This window comes from Giraffa tippelskirchi, chromosome 6 (genome assembly GCF_054371585.1).
Source record: "Giraffa tippelskirchi isolate mGirTip1 chromosome 6, T2T-mGirTip1v1.2.pri, whole genome shotgun sequence".
Lineage (NCBI taxonomy): Eukaryota > Metazoa > Chordata > Mammalia > Artiodactyla > Giraffidae > Giraffa > Giraffa tippelskirchi.
In genome coordinates this window covers 123,583,460-123,597,891 of record NC_137280.1, presented here as the reverse complement: position 1 = coordinate 123,597,891, position 14,432 = coordinate 123,583,460, and the positions used below count along the sequence as shown (strand labels likewise).

The window sequence follows — 14,432 nt, the reverse complement described above, 5'->3', positions numbered from 1 at the left end:
CTCTAAAATATGGAGTGGTTAGTTTTTATGGGTTGGGTAACTTCATAGGCTAACGAGGGGGAGGAGGATTCCAACTGTTTTGGGGAAGGGGGTGGAGATTTCTGGGAGTTAGGCCACTGCCCACTTTTTGATCTTTGGTTGGTTTTGGACCTGTCATGGTGCTGGTGGGTGAATCATTTAGCATATGCTAATGTATTACAAGGAGTGTATAATGAGACTCAAGGTCTTCTGAAAGTCGAATCTTCCACCATCTTGGACCTAACTGGTTCTAACCAGTTCTTGTTACAACTTATAGCTGTGTCGTTCTTTTAAAGGTTGTGTTCTGCCCCCTTCCCTCCTGTTTCACCAGGAGATTGGATATAGTTTGCTGCACTATAGAGTAGGACCTTGTTTGTCCATTTTAAATGTAATAATTTGCATCTACCAACCCCACATTCCCAGTGAATATTCTTATTAATGTACATATATCTTACTGCTATTATTATTTAGCCATCTTGTGTGAAAGAGAGACGAATAGTTCCTTAAGACTTTGACTTTGGACATTTTCCCCACCCCCCCACCCCCAGTCATTGTCCGCATATCCCTAGGATCTTTGGCCATCATCCACCACAGTGAGCAGCTGTGTCCTCAGGGCCACTCTATTACTAGTCCTCCATTATCCTTTCTCAGTGCATGTGCTAATCTTTAGGAACAGGCCTCACCCTTCTGTTGCTCTCCCTTCAAAATTCTTATGTTGAAGCACTAACCCCTGGTATGGCAGTATTTGGAATAAAGAAGTATTGGGTTGGCCAAAAAGTTCATTTGAGTTTTTCCATAAATTGGTACGAAAAGCCTGAATGAACTTTTTGACCAATCCAATAATTTGGAAGCAGTTATTAAAGTTAAATGAGGTAGTAAGTGTGGGGCCCTAATTTGATAGGATTATGGTCTTTATAAGAAGAAATACCAGAGAACTCTTTTTTTTTTCCTCATCATTCAAGTACACTGAGATGCCATGCGAGGCCTGGGAAAAGGTCGCTGTGTAGAAGCCTAGAAGAGAGCTCCCACTAGAAATAATAGCAGCCAGAACCTGATCTTGGACTTCTAGTCTCCGAAACTATGAGAAAATAAGTTTCCTATGTTTAAGCCACCCATTGTGTGGCATTTTGTTATGATATTGTTAGCAGACTAATATGGGGGGTGTAATCTGGTTCACACCCGCTTCTGCTCAGATACCTGAGGAGAAGCTTGGGCTCTGAAATGATTACCAGTTACCATTCAAGATAGTTTGCTGTGTTTCTGTTTTCCCATGGATAATTGTAGTCAGTGTAGCTGTAGCTGTGTAGTCAGTAGAGCTCATCACAGTCCTGTTGCTGGGCGAGGTATCTGTGAATCGGTATGTTTTTCCCTTGTACCTACCTAATGAAAGCCAAATTAAATCAATTTTTAATCAATGAGATGAATGACGTGTTTTTCCTTAGAAAAGAAACCACAAGGCCCCAAAGTACTGGAAACAGTAAAAAGTGAATTTTTTGTTTGCATGTGTGCCATTAGGCATGACTTTAATGTCAGACAAATGGGAAATGCCGTTAAAGTAGTATTTGGAAATATGCTGTCTCAGGGAGATGAGGGAGAGTGCTTTTCTCTCTGCCCTCTTTTCATAGTTTGTGCAGCCTGTATGTGCCCAGCAGCTTGCACAGGTATGTAGTATTGAGATCCCAGGGACACTTGAATGACTGGAGGGATGGTTTTGAGCAGGACCGTCCTTCTGTCTTGTTGCTGCCTCCCTCCAGCCTCTCAGTCTACTTATTTGTTGATTGCTTCATTCGTTTATTCAATATACATTTATTCCTGCTGGGCTTTTGTGTGGGCCACTGGTAAGGAATGGGATGAAGGGAAGTTCCTAATGAATTGAGGCTAAGAGCCACGGCTATATGTCCCCTTCTTCGTCATTGCATTTTATCCCTTTTTTTTGGCTATTGTTTTCTAAACTACTCTCAGCACCAACACCGTCCTCCTGGAAGTTGCTATCTTCTACCTGCTTTGGTGGAAGAAAACGGCTTCTTTTAGGGCAGATGGAGTAGGTATGAAGACTCTTTAGCTCCGTGGCTATCCCCATTTGTAAGTCTCCATGGGCTATGAGGGGTGGGACTATGAGGAGGCAAGTTTGCTTTGCCTAGGATTTGATTCCCATAATCACTGGTTTGGCTTTGGTCTCTGGGGTCCCAAGGCTTTGGTACCTCTAGAGGACTGTAGGCAACCAAACCCTCCCTGCAGCACATATTCCAGTTTGCTATTGTTATTGAATGGGTTACCTGAGTGATGCTCTTCATTTGAGGAAGCAAGTGGCTTTTATTGAATGCCTTTCAGAGGGGTTCAGAAGGCTGGGTTATTTCAGAAACCCTAGGCTGAGAAAAGAAACAGATTCATTAAAGCTGTTCACCTTCTGCTTCCTCATTGTGCTTATCAGCTTGGGTGCCCTCACCTGAGAGGTGGTGGTTGAGGGTGGCATCAGTAGTTTGGGAAGGTGAACTTGAAGGAAAATAGATAAAATCAGTTCACTTCAGTTGCTCAGTTGTGTCCGACTCTTTGTGACCCCATGAACCGCAGCACACCAGGCCTCCCTGTCCATCACAACTCCCGGAGTTTACCCAAACTCATGTCCATCGAGTCGGTGAGGCCATCCAACCATCTCATCCTCCGTCGTCCCCTTTTCCTCTTGCCCTCAATCTTTCCCAGCATCAGGGTCTTTTCCAATGAGTCAACTCTTCACATGAGTTGGCCAAAGTATTGGAGCTTCAGCTTCAACATCAGTCCTTCCAATGAACACCCAGGACTGATCTCCTTTAGGATGGATTAGTTGGATCTCCTTGCAGTCCAAGGGACTCTCAAGAGTCTTCTCCAACACCACAGTTCAAAAGCATCCGTTCTTCGGCGCTCAGCTTTCTTCACCATCCAACTCTCACATCCATACATGACCACTGGAAAAACCATAGCCTTGACTAGACGGACCTTTGTTGGCAAAGTAATGTCTCTGCTTTTTAAAATGCTGTCTAGGTTGGTCATAACTTTCCTCCCAAGGAGTAAGTGTCTTTTAATTTCATGGATGCAATCACCATCTGCAGTGATTTTGGAGCCCCCAAAAATAAAGTTAGCCACTGTTTCCACTGTTTCCCCATCTATTTGCCATGAAGTGATGGGACCAGATGCCGTGATCTTAGTTTTCTGAACGTTGAGCTTTAAGCCAACTTTTTCATTCTCCTCTTTCACTTTCATCAAGAGGCTCTTTAGTTCCTCTTCACTTTCTGCCATAAGGGTGGTGTCATCTGCATATATGAGGTTATTGATATTTCTCCTGGCAATCTTGATTCCAGCTTGTGCTTCTTGCAGCCCAGCGTTTCTCATGATGTACTCTGCGTATAAGTTAAATAAGCAGGGTGACAATATACAGCCTTGACGTTCTCCTTTTCCTATTTGGAACCAGTCTGTTGTTCCATGTCCAGTTCTAACTGTTGCTTCCTGACCTGCATACAGGTTTCTCCAGAGGCAGGTCAGGTGGTCTGTTATGCCCATCTCTTTAAGAATTTTCCACAGTTTATTGTGATCCACACAGTTAAAGGCTTTGGCATAGTCAATAAAGCAGGGATAGATGTTTTTCTGAAACTCTCTTGCTTTTTCTATGATCCAGCAGATGTTGGCAATTTGATCTCTGGTTCCTCTGCCTTTTCTAAAACCAGCTTGAACATCTGGAAGTTCACGGTTCACGTATTGCTGAAGCCTGGCTTGGAGAATTTTGAGCATTACTTTACTAGCGTGTGGGATGAGTGCAATTGTGCGGTAGTTTGAGCATTCTTTGGCATTGCCTTTCTTTGGGATTGGAACGAAAACTGACCTTTTCTATACCATTTCTGTCCTTTATCAAGCCCATCTTTGCATGAAATGTTCCCTTGGTATCTCTAATTTTCTTGAAGAGATCTCTAGTCTTTCCCATTCTGTTGTTTTCCTCTATTTCTTTGCATTGATCACTGAGGAAGGCTTTCTTATATCTCTCCTTGCTATTCTTTGTAACTCTGCATTCAGATGGGAATATCTTTCCTTTCCTCATTTGCTTTTCACTTCTCTTCTTTTCACAGCTATATGTAAGGCCTCCTCAGACAGCCATCTTGCTTTTTTGCATTTCTTTTCCATGGGGATAGTCTTGATCCCTGTCTCCTGTACAATATCACGAACCTCCGTCGATAGTTCATCAGGCACTCTGTCTATCAGATCTAGTCCTTTAAATCTATTTCTCACTTTCACTGTATAATCATAAGGGATTTGATTTAGGTCATACCTGAATGGTCTAGTGATTTTCCCTACTTTCTTCAATTTAAGTCTGAATTTGGCAATAAGCAGTTCATGATCTGAGCCACAGTCTGCTCCCGGTCTTGTTTTTGCTGACTGTATAGAGCTTCTCCATCTTTGGCTGCAAAGAATATAATCAATCTGATTTCGGTGTTGACCATCTGGTGATGTCCACGTGTAGAGTCTTCTCTTGTGTTGTTGGAAGAGGATGTTTGCTATGACCAGTGTGTTCTCTTGGCAGAACTCTATTAGCCTTTGCCCTGCTTCATTCTGTACTTCAAGGCCAAATTTGCCAGTTTCTCCAGTTGTTTCTTGACCTCCTACTTTTGTATTCTAGTCCCCTATAATGAAAAGGACATCTGTTTTTGGGTGTTAGTTCTAAAAGGTCTTGTAGGTCTTCTAGTTGGTAGTTAATGATGGATGGGAGCAGACAGGAAGTGGAGTAATGAGAGGGAGGTGTTGAGGCCTTCTAGGTTTCTGGCTTATGCAGTTAAAGCTAGGCATTTCTAGAGGAGGATCAATATAGTATCTCTGGGCATGTTGAGTGTGAAAAATACAGAGGAAAATAGAGCAAGGCATAGCCTCAGGGAGAGTGTGCCTAGATTCTCAGACTGATTTCCTATTCAAATTACCCACTTGGGTTTTGGGCCACTGTAGTGAGGGATAATACAACCCAAATCCAAATTTTGTTTACAAATGACTCCTTCTATTAATAGATGTTGAGAATTTGCGAGAACTAACAAACCCTGAACCACAAGGCAAAGGAGAGAGCTCATAAGCAGATTTCACAAACAGTGGTGACCCTCATATCTTCTTTTTCCTCTCTCTAGTCTCCCTTTCACCATGAGGCAATTCTGAAAAGGAGAGAGATTCCAGAGGGTTGCTTAGATAACCTAAGCTATGTGTTTGAAACCCATCTGACAAAGTGAATTCTTAACGTATCACGTCGCCACTCCTCTGTAAATCCTTTCCTCCAGCATTGTGGAAATAAATACATGTTCTGAGTTTTAGGCCTCCAGGCCTTCAAAAAAGCAGTCTTGCCTCTGTTTGGGATGCTTTTCTCAGTGTCTTTGGTTGGTTAATTCCTTTTCCTGTTTCAGGAAGTCCTCTCTGATACCGATTTCCTGAGGGAGATGCCTGTGCTTTCCTGCTGCCAGAGCCTTCTAGGTGGCTCCTTCAGGGCTCTTTCAACCCAGTGCTTACTATAACTGCTGATTTACTCATCTATTTCCGTTGGCCATCTGGAGGCCCCTGGACAGCAGGACCCCTTTTTACTTAATCTTTGTATTCTCAGCACCTGGCACATGTCTGGGATGTAGCAGGTCTCAATAAATATGTGCTGGAAGGGTGAATAATCTGCTAGTTGGATGTGTTGGAGGTGGTGGCAACTGGATATATGTTCCCTAGTAAGTGGTAAGGGTTTATTTATCTTTCATAGTGAAAAAGTTTTTGATTTTTTGGTAGCTCTTTTGTATGGGAAGGTGAACAAGGTCTTTGCAGAAATATGTTTCTGGATTAGTGTGGCTGTTGAGTGCTCACCTGGGGTTGAAATGATTTTGACGTGGGTGTGAAGCTACAGGTAGTAAGTGAATGGTTTTTCTGGGCTGCGTGGGTGTAGTGCTCTTGTGTTTTTCTGGTTGCTTTCCACGTTTTCATGAGCTGCCACCCAAACATCCAACTTTTCTGAAGCCAGGGCTTGTACCTGATTGTTGATGGGAGTGGTTGCCTTTCAGGCTAAGAGATTGTAGTATCAACCAGTCTTCATCTACAGTGTTTTCTGTTGGCATTACCGGGGGCTGTGGTGGCTGTTTTAAGAAGAGCTGCCACAAGAGGAATCCCTGAGCAGTGAGAGACTGAACAGAGATAGAATAATTGGAAAGAATTGCCTCCTACTTTGTGTCAGACCAGGCCCTTTAGGCAAGATAGAAGGAGTAGGAAAGGTGCTGGCTGACAGAAATAAAAATGTAATACCAACTGAGAGGTAAAGGCGTAGTTTTGTAAGGAAACTAGAAAGAACTGGGGTCCTTACTCTAAGGGTAAGGCAAGCAAGGGTCACTCGGCATCTGACATACCTTTGGTACTCTGGAAATGATTCTGTCTTACTCATGACCCAGTTTGTTTGGGTTCAGAGCATCTGTTGCCCAAAATGTGGGTTCCAAATGCTTACTAATCCTTAGCTGAATGTGCTCCACTTGAAGGCCAGTTGTGAGACTGATTGTTTCTAGGGTATGTTTACCTGGGCAGGTAGCTGGCATGTTATCCCCTTTCAGCAGATCTCGTGCTTTGAGAAGACTAGCTGGCAAGTCATCCTCATGGAGCCTACTGTGGCAGGAGAGATTTTCTGGGGTCCCACTGGCATCACAAGCTCACTCACTGGAACCCAGAGTCTCTTTGCAGGTTCTAGTCTGGGATACTGCTGTTGGTTGAGCTATACCCCTGTCAGTTGCAGGCTGATGACTCCTGACAGGCTGAGATGTGATTGGTGGCATCTTGCAGGGCCCTCTGACCCTACTTGCTGTCATGAATCCTGTTGTATTCCCCTTGTACACTTGCTTTAGCATCTCATGATATACCACTCTTAAGAACAGATAGCAGATGGGAAAATTGTCTTTCTTGGGTTTATTCCCTGGTGGCTCAGACGGTAAAGAATCCGCCTTCAGTGAGAGAGACCCAGGTTCAGTCCCTGGGATGGGAAGATCCCATGAAGAAGGGAATGGCAACCCACTCCAGTATTCTTGCCTGGAGAACCCCATGGACAGAGGAGCCTGGTGGACTACAACCATGGGGTTGCAAAGAGTCAGACATGACTGAGCGACTTGCACTTTTTTAAGTGCAAAGACTTTTTTAAGTCTTTAAATAATGATAATACATTAAAAAAATTGTAGCCTGGTTTGGCAATTTTCCTGGCTCAGGATATATTTATGTTCTCATTGGCCTATGGAGACCAGCAGAGCTGTGAAGAGAAACCACTTCATAGGAGACTCTAGAAGAAAACTGGGCTCTCCTGGCGCTTCCTCAGGGATTTGGGCCCTTCCCCTTCCACAGTCTGCTGGGGCCAGGGCCTGGGAACTGCTCCCCAAGGTGTGGTCTGTGCCAGTGTCCAGGGAGCTTAAGGAATTTAATTAAGCAACTAATAGACGTGGGGATGTTTAAAGTTAAAGTGTGATTTTGTTGACATTAAGCATAGTTATTTAAATATCAGTTAATTAGTGCTTTTTAATATTGCTTCTTGAACTCAAGTTTGGTTATTGCAGTTGACATAGATACTTGACAAACCCAAGTCACTGTGGAGGCGTGGGGCACAGTTGAATGTGGACTTGGAGGAGAGGAAGAGAGAACACATAATTAACAGCTGTTGAAATAATTCAGCTGTTTCCCTTGCTGATTGCTCTCCTCCTCTGTACTGCTGATGCAGTGAATTTTTAATGGGGTGGGCTCTTGCTGTGCCAATCAGGGTTAGGATGAGGCCTTTTTGATTGTTGGAAGTAAGCTATAAAAGATTGGGAGGAACACTTTACATTTGAAACTAATGCCATATTCCCCCTTAATCCCAGCACAGGATCTGAACTTTGGGGTATGCTTTGGTATGAGGGCTGCAACTTGTGTGAAAGCAGGCACTGAAACTATGGACATTATTGACTGGGTAATGAGGTTAAGTCGGGAGATCAGAGTCTCGGGCTAGGGTTCAGCTTATAGAGCTGCAGGTAAGCTGAAGTGCCCATAGACAGAGATGATGCCTCTATGGAGTGGTCAGTGAGCCCTCAGAAGGTCTCCTCGCCTGAAAAATCTGCTCTGCTCACCTTCTGAAGTGTCACTGTTATGGATTATGGTGTTTATCTGCTCACCCGGTCATGTCTCCACCTACCCATTCTTTATTTATTTATCAGCCATACTTTTATTGAGAGTCTACTGTGTCCTAGACCCTGCACTAGCTAAGATGGAACAGTGGATAAGGAAGGAGTCTTTCCTCTCAGGGAATTCATATTTACAATGCAGTTTGCCATTTTAACCATGTTTTCAAGACTCATCTATATGGCAGCATGTATAAGAACTTCATTTTTATGACTGAATAATATTTCTTTATATGGGTATACCACATTAAAAATCTATTTAAAAAAATTTATTCATCTATTGATACTTAGGCTTCCATGTTTTGGCTGTTGTGAACATTCATATGCTACTGTCTGTTGGAGTTACTGTTTTCAGTTACTTGCATATATACATAGGGTTGTATGATAATTTTATGTTTAGCTTTTGAAGAATTGTCAGATTTTTCCATAGTGACTACATCATTTACATTTTCAGTGGCAGTGTACTAATTTTCCACATCTTTGCCAATACTTTGTTATTTTCATTAAAAAAATAATTGTCCTAATAGGTATCAAGTGATATCGCACTATAACTTTGATTTGCATTTCCACAATGACCTCTGATACTGAGTATCATTTCCTGTGCTTATTGGCCATTTGTATGTTGTCTTTGGAGAAATATCTATTCAAGTTCTTTGCCCATTTTTAAATTGGGTTGCATGTCTTATTGAATTGTAGGAGTTGTTTATGTATTCTAGAATGTTAAACCCTTATTAGATATGTGATTTGCCAATATTTTCTCTCATTATGTGGGTTATCTTTTCATTCTCTTGCTAATGAGAGGTACAAACATTTTTAAAATTTTTTTAAAATTTATTTTTTTATTGCGGTATAGTTGATGTGTTAATTTCTACTGTACAGCAAAGTGATACACTTGTACATATACTGTTTTATATTCTTTCCTATTATGACATATTTCAGGGTATTGAATATCATTTCCTGTGCTCTACAGTAGGACTTTGTTTATAAAAGTTTAAAAACTTTGATGAAGTTCAATTTATTTATTTTTATCACCTCTGGTTTATGTCCTATTTAAGCAGCTGTTGCTTGATCCAAGATCAAGCACTTTGTTTTGACCCCTACATTTTCTTCCAAGAATGTTATAGTTTTAGCTGTTAAATTTAGGTCTTTGATCCATTTTTAGTCAATGGCACCCTTGTTAAAAATCAATTGATGTAATGATGTAAGAGTGTATGTTTATCCTTATATCAATATAAGATTATATGTTTATGTGATTTTCATGCAGTTTTGATTATTGTAACTTTGTGATAGGTTTTGAAATCAGGATGTGTGAATCCTCCAGCTTCATTGTTCTTCCAGATTATTTTGAGTATAATACCTTATTTTTATTTTTGGTTGGGCTGCATGGTATGTGAAATCTTAGTCCCCAACCAGGGATTAAACCCATGTCCCCCTGCATTTGAAGCATGATGTCTTAACCACTGGACTGCCAGGGAAGTCCCTGGGTAGGGTATCTTGAAATTCCATGTGAATTTTAGAATTAGTTTTTTTGTTCCTGCAAAAAATGCTTGTGGGATTTTCATAGAATATGTTAAATCTGTATCTTGACAGAATATGTTGAATCTGTATAATACTTTGGGTAGTATTGTCATCTTAATAAAATTAAGTCTTTCAGCTCATGAACCCAGAACATCTTTATATTTATTTAGGTCTTCTTTAATTTCTTTTAAGTCTTTTTATTTCTGTTGTAGTTTTCAGTGTATAAGTTTTTTGCCTTAGTTAAATCTTCCTCCTTTGATTAAATTTATTCCTAAGTATTTTATTCTTTTTGATGTTGCTTTAAATGGAATTATTTTCTTAATTTCCTTTTTGGATTGTTAGTGGCTAGTGTATAGAAATACAGCTGATTTAAGTTTTGATTTTGTACCTGTGGAATTTATTAGCTTTCATAGTTTTTGTTTGTAGATTTTTCAAGATTTTCTTTGTATAAGATAAAGTCACCTGTAAACAGATAGTCTTGCTTCTTCCTTTCTAATATGGATACCTTTTGTTTCTTTTTCTTGCCTAATTGCTTTGGGCAGAACTTCCAGTATTATGTTGAACCTTAGTGACAAAAGCAGGCATCCTTGTGTTGTTCCTGATCTTAGAGGAAAAACTTTTAGTCTTTCATCACTGAGTATGATGTTAGCTGTTGGTTTTTCATATATGACCTTAGTTATGTTAAGGAAGTTCTCTTCTATCCCTAGTTTATTGTTTTTATCATGAAAGGATGTTGTATTTTGTCAAATGCCTTCTCTGTATCAATTGAGATGATTATGTGATTTTTTTTTCCCTTCACTCTACCACTGTAATTTACTAAGTGGATTCATTTTCATGTGATAAACCACCTCTTTATTCCTAGGATAAATCCCACTTGATCATGTTGTATAATCATTTTGAAATGCAGGTAAATTTGCCTTGCTAGTATTTTGTTGAAGATTTTTCATGTATGTTCATAAGGATATTGGTTCTTATAGGGTCCTTGTTTTGCTTTGGTGTCAGTGTAATTCTGGTCTTGCAGAACGGATTAAGAAGTATTCCCTTTTCTTCTATTTTTGGAAATTTTAGAAGGGTTGGCATCTGCTACCCTTCTGAATAGGCATGTTGCTGGGTAATTGGCCATGGGCTTTGTGACATGGGGGTACCAATTTGGAGCTCTGGCATCCTTTTTTTTCTTTGGTGGGGGCTCTGCACCTTCATCTTGGCCCCCTGTCTGGGGAGCCAATTATACTGGTGAGGAAGATTGAAAGTTGTCTGTTTTTTTTTTTTTTTTAAAAAGGTGAACTTGACTATCTCCAGCAAGCTACTGGTTGCCTTCATCTCAGGTGTGGGCCACAGGACAGCTCTTGGAACTGAGAGAACTAGCATTCACAAATCAGACTGTTCTGGAAAATTGAAAGGTGCTCAAGAATTTCAAAGGGTGGTACCAGGTCCTTGTGAAGGTGCTCCTAGAAGGTGTTGTTCCTGGAGCAGTGGAGGTTCTCCCCTCAGATCCGGGGTGAGTTACGTTCTACTTTCTTGTTACCTCAGCATTGTGAACAGTCAAGTTGCTGAGCTTTCCCAGAGATCTCCCTCATCTCCCTCACCTTCCTTCACCAGGAAAATGGCTGAAGTGATGGAATCCAAGATCGAGCAAAGATTCCAAACCGTTAATTCTTGCAGGAAAAAGAAGGAACAAGAACAATTCCGTAAGCTCTTTATTGGTGGCTTGAGCTCTGAAACCACAGAAGAAAGTCTGAGGAACTATTACAAGCAGTGGGGAAAGCTTATAAGTTGTGAGATCATAAGGGACCCTGCAAGCAAAAGATCAAGAGGGTTTGGTTTTGTCACCTTTTCATCCATGGCTGAAGTGGATGCTGCCATGGCTGCCAGACCTCATTCTATTGATGGGAAAACAATTGCCCCAAAACGTGCTGTCCCAAGAGAGGACTCTGGACAGCGAGGGGTTTTCCTAACTGTGAACAAGCTGTTTGTTGGTGGAATTGAAGATACCGAGGAACATCATCTTAGAGATTACTTTGAGAAATATGGAAAAATCGATGCCATTGAGATAATTACTGATAGAGAGTCTGGAAGAAAAAGAGGTTTTGGATTTGTGACTTTTGATGATCATGATCCTGTGGATAAGATTGTGTTGCAGAAAAACCATACCATCAACGGCCATCATGCAGAAGTAAGAAAGGCCTTTTCTCGACCTAAAATGCAACAAGTCCAGAGTTCTAGAAGTGGAAGGGGAGGCAAAGCTGGTTTTGGAGATTCTCCTGGTGATGATGGAAATGTTGGACCAGGGTCAGGACGAGGAAGTAGCTTTGGAGGACAATCTGATGGATTAAGAAGTGGTCGGTGGACTTGGTCATGGTTATAATAGGTGTAGAGGATGAACAGGAAGTGGCAGTTTGGGAGTTAGCCTTGGTTATGGGGGAGGAAAAGGAGTTTATGGTGGTGGAGGACTTGGATATGGATAGACAAGAGGATCTTTAGCTTCCTATTTTACATGGACTTGACTGTAAGAGGAGAGGATAAGAGCCCAGAGGTAACAGGGCAGCTTTAGGTTATCCAAATAATTAATGACTTTAAGGAAACTCTTTTCTCAGTCATGCTATGACTGGCAGTGATGTAGCAGAAGACACCAGAACAGATGCAGAGAGTCATTTGTGAATGGATTGGTTTACTTAAGAACATCACCTTACTATGGAGGAAAGAATGAAAAAAATTGCTTTTGAGACAGTTTCCTGACTTTGTTTCTTTCAAGAAGATAGAAGCATCCTTTCTTTGATAACATTAATTTTTTAAGTGTCCAGTGACATGTGAACCTGTTTTCAAGATTTTTCTCACAAAGTTTTGAAAAACTGTTTTCTAGGATCATGGTACAATGAGACATTTAAAAAAACTGAAGTGTCTTGTAGTATTAAGAAGTTGTTGTACATTTATGATTTAATAAAGACTTCTAAAGGAAAAAAAAAAAAGGTGAACTTGAGAGGTGGATTTTTAAGACTGCAGTTATTTCCTTGTGTTCTTTCTTTCCTTAATTGGTGGATGGTCTTGCTGAACAAGAACAAGGCCTCTGTGATCCCAGTCAACAGAACAAATTAGTAGATAAGGGAACAGTTTCTGTGTTGAAAATAGCATATTTTCTAAGTATGTCTAACATTTTAGGAAGAAAATTTTCATTGAACACAGCTTCCCATAATTCTGACTTCATATCTGACCACAGAGATGGCTACAGGTACTTTTTTCAAAGTTCTGGTACTTCATACACATGTGCCATTATGTTCTGCTTCACTCAGCAGTTGTTGTTCAGTTGCTCAGTCATATCTGAATCTTTGCAACCCCATGGACAGCAGCATGCCAGACTTCCCTGTCCTTCACCATCCCCTGGAGCTTGCTCAAACTCATATTTTATTGAGTCGGTGATGCCATCCAACCATGTCATCCTCTGTCGTCCCCTTCTCCTTCTGCCTTCAGCCTTTCCCAGCATCAGGGTCTTTTCTGGTGAGTCGATTCTTTACATCATGTGGCCGAAGTATTGGGGCTTCAGCATCAGTCCTTCTAGTGAATATTCAGGGTTGATTTCCTTTAGGATTGACCGGGTTGATCTCCTTGCAGTCCAAGAGACTCTCATGAGTCTTCTCCAATACCACAATTCAAAAGCAATACTCAGCAGTATTTTATGCATTTTGTTTTCATGTTTCACTACAGTGCATATTTTAACTGACATTATTTTCCATTGTGTATTCCACATGACTCCTTTTTAGATTATTGATTTTATTCAACAAACAGATATTTTTTGAGTGTCTGGCACAGTGCTAGGCAATGAGGATCCAGCAGTGTTTAGGTGGACAATGGTCCCTACCCTTGTGGAGCTCCCAGTCAGATGGGTGGTAATTGTTATAGGCTCATGAAATGAAATTTCAGTGACCATGTAACACAGCCTTGGAGAGGATGAGGAGGTTGTGTAGTCTCTAGCCCTGGCTCCTATTCCTGCGTTCTGAAAAGCAAGTGAGACCTTGTCAGGGCAGCGGCAGTTCTGCTTGTGACAGGGATCTCAGTGAAGCCCAGGATGGGGAGCCCTAGGACCATAGCAGAGTCAGCTCTGAAATGGGACTGCCGCAGCAGGGAGAACTCCTGTTTCCTAGGCAATACTCTGCTTAATATTTTTAGTGCGTGGTCACGCAGAACTAAATGTGGTTTCTGATCCCAAATTGGTAATAAATGTAGACATATTTAGAGTCAGAAACAATGCGTTTTAAATCCTCTGCTACTTAATTGTCTTGCCAAGTGCTGAGTTTAGGTTTCTTTGTTTCTTGGCTACCTACCCAGCCTCCCACCATCTCTCAGAGAAGGCACCCAGATTTTCTCTGGGTGTTTGGTGGGATTGTGAAAGCCGTGAGTTATGGCTCCCTGAGGTGTGTTGAGAAGCATCTGATTTTTGTGTTTCTCCCCACATATGTAAATGTGTACATTTAAAAACTCATCCTCCTTTCAAGTTTTTAAGAATCTGGGATTATGAATAGTCTTGGACTCTCAGGCATGTTAAAAATCAAATATGATGCTTCAGTTGCTGACTTACCTGGAAGATATAGTCAGGGCAAACATGGTAGTAGCAAGTTCAGTGCTTGGTGACCCATCCTTGTGCTGCCGCTAAGTATTTCTGTAAGTAAATGCTGTTTTCTTGGGGTTCCTCAATTAGTTTAAGGATCACCCTAATTGTTGCCTTTCTCATCATTTCAAAGTTGTAAT

General features: G+C 41.1%; 1 protein-coding gene and 1 pseudogene across 51 annotated transcripts in view; both read left to right on the top strand.

Annotated features, from left to right (window-relative positions):
• The window catches only part of LOC145510221 (heterogeneous nuclear ribonucleoproteins A2/B1 pseudogene), a 49,090-nt pseudogene extending 36,933 nt beyond the window's left edge, over positions 1-12,157 (top strand). The window contains exons 3-4 of the transcript XR_014056882.1: positions 10,972-11,190; positions 11,292-12,157. The product of XR_014056882.1 is annotated as a heterogeneous nuclear ribonucleoproteins A2/B1 pseudogene (transcript). The remainder of the gene's footprint in view (positions 1-10,971; positions 11,191-11,291) is intronic.
• SIL1 (SIL1 nucleotide exchange factor) overlaps positions 1-14,432 on the top strand; it is a 286,900-nt gene that overhangs the window by 111,912 nt on the left and 160,556 nt on the right. For 7 of the 50 annotated variants that reach the window (XM_081500939.1, XM_081500924.1, XM_081500942.1 and 4 more), the window contains one exon: positions 10,972-11,190. The exons of the other annotated variants lie outside the window; for them this stretch is intronic. The gene's annotated coding sequence lies outside the window, so the exon portion shown is untranslated. The remainder of the gene's footprint in view (positions 1-10,971; positions 11,191-14,432) is intronic. 50 annotated transcript variants of the gene reach the window in all.